Source organism: Poecilia formosa, unplaced genomic scaffold (assembly GCF_000485575.1).
Source record: "Poecilia formosa unplaced genomic scaffold, Poecilia_formosa-5.1.2 Scaffold6, whole genome shotgun sequence".
NCBI lineage: Eukaryota > Metazoa > Chordata > Actinopteri > Cyprinodontiformes > Poeciliidae > Poecilia > Poecilia formosa.
Genome location: NW_006799945.1, coordinates 1,928,201 through 1,930,559, shown reverse-complemented (window position 1 = coordinate 1,930,559; position 2,359 = coordinate 1,928,201).

Here is a 2,359-nt window from a genome sequence, read left to right as displayed (position 1 = left end):
AGTCCAAAAGCATGACTGTTGGGTTAATTGATTTCTGTAAACCCATTCTTAGGCATGGATGTGTGTATGCATAGTTGTTTTGTCCTGTCTGTCTCTGTGTTGCTGGCGACGGGTCCAGGGTGTACCCCGCCTCCTGCTAGAGATAGGCACCAGCACCTCTCCTGACCCCACTAGGGACAGTGGTGTAAGAAAATGGATTGATTGATCATCCCAGGTCTTTTGTCAAGTTCACAACCTCTCCAGTATTTAAGCACCTCATTGTTAGTCGTTAGTTGCTGGTTCATCTCGTCACTTTTCTCATTTCTCCCTGGTTTCCTTGTGATCTTTCCGTGTCTCCAGTTTGCCTTTGTTTATCATTTTATTTGTTCCCTGGATTTTTTTTTTTCATTTTTGTAAGTTTGATTATTCGTTTTTTCATGTCTCTCACCTGGTGCACTTGGGTCCATTTATAATACAGCAGGGTTTCCCCCAGAAAACTTGCTAAGGTGGTCGGGACGCTGAGGTGGTCCACCGTGTTTTTGTATTAAAGATGCTGAGTAGACAGGAAAAATAAAAATATTACTCAGTAATTATATGTTACAGGAAAACAGCGTCAGTGAAATGCTATTTAAATCCACAACTAGTCTTAAAAACAACTCATCAAAAAAATACAATTAAAATGAATATAAATTATTTGTACTTCTGTTTAATCCAAAATAAGTAAGTGGCTCCAGAAGGTCCCTAGGGGCCCCATAAATGCTGATATTTTAACACTGACCACAGATATTTAAATGTAGCACTTGTTTATTGAGATTATCAATGCCACTAAATTTGATTTAATGGTTTCAGCATACATAAATTAAACTATTTAAATTATTTAACATTTAAATGTAAGATTTTAAGGAACTGGCAAGTTTACCTTGTAAAAGTTGGAGTCTGGAATCTGGAGACAAAGTGGCTCTTTGGCTTACTTATTATATCAAATGATGAAATATTGCTCTGTTTTGTTTTTCGTTTTATTCTTTTTCAAGTGTTGCCATGAAAAAACACTGACTAACCTGGCCCCTGTGGTAAATCTGCTCTAGAACCAGCCTCCAAATCCAACTCCTTATTTATATAAATATTTTGGTAATACTCTGTAAAATATCAGAATGTTCACATAACTTTTATACTTTTAGTTGTCTGAGGACACATTTTGAATATTAAATCAGGTGTTATGATCAGTTACTCAGTGGTTTACCAAATACTTTTTACACTGGCTTAATTAAGCATATTTAAAGTATACTACTCTGATTGGCGTACAATTTTGGGGTACTCTAACCAACGATGCATGAATGATTGCTCTATGGATCACTTCTTAAAGACAAAAAACACCGCCATAAAAGAATGTCTATCACTGCAACAGACGATCCACCCCATGATCGGTGCGTGCGGGGGACACGCACCGTGGGGGGGTCGTCCCTTATTTTGATTTCTGAAAGGTGTCAACCCTAGTACAAGGCGTACAGATTTGGTTTTAGGTTTGATGCTTATAATTTCTGTCCTCTAAATAACCCACTGGAGTTGTCTTTGCTTGGAAAAACTTGTCTTTTTTGCTTTTGTGAAGTCATTAATTTGGATGCATAACAACTAGCAGGCTTTGCACATGATGAAGGTCCCAACCTGGATTTGAATCCAGGACGTTCTTGTTTTTCTTGTTTTGTTTTTTTCAAACCCTACATACCCTTAAATAAGTGTCACCACATGTCAAAATGTACTTTTTTATACATATATATATATTTATACACACATATATATATACACATACATATATACATGCATATACATATGTATCAGTTATTCTTGAGAATAGGGACAAAATGGGTTTTAATTTTCCCATATTTTTTAAATTATTTCTCAAGATTATGTATGCAAATAATGTTTAGGAAATGCAAAGATGATATGGTGCAGGCTCCCAGTTGCAATTTAAAAAAAAAATTACAATTTTAATAGACCTGACCCAGAACTTTGTCATCACCATCTGACAAAAATAAATATAAAATGATTTTTAAAATATCCCATTAGTGATATTTTTACTCATTTTACAGACAAATGCTTCTCAAGAAACAAAAGAAATATTATTTAAAACAAAAAACAAGAAAAAGTCCATCTGACGGAGTTGACAGTGCATGACAGAGTTGACACAGAACTGAAGGTGGTGACAAACTAGTGAGTAAAATGAAAAACTTGATACATGTGAAGTAATGCAATTTATGCAAAATGTATTAAAATGAATTAGTTGCACAATTAAGTGAGATTTGATAACAATTTCATTGAAAGAATCTCAAAAACTCTGATGGAGTTGACATCTGACGGAGTTGACTAAATGCCAAACTACCTC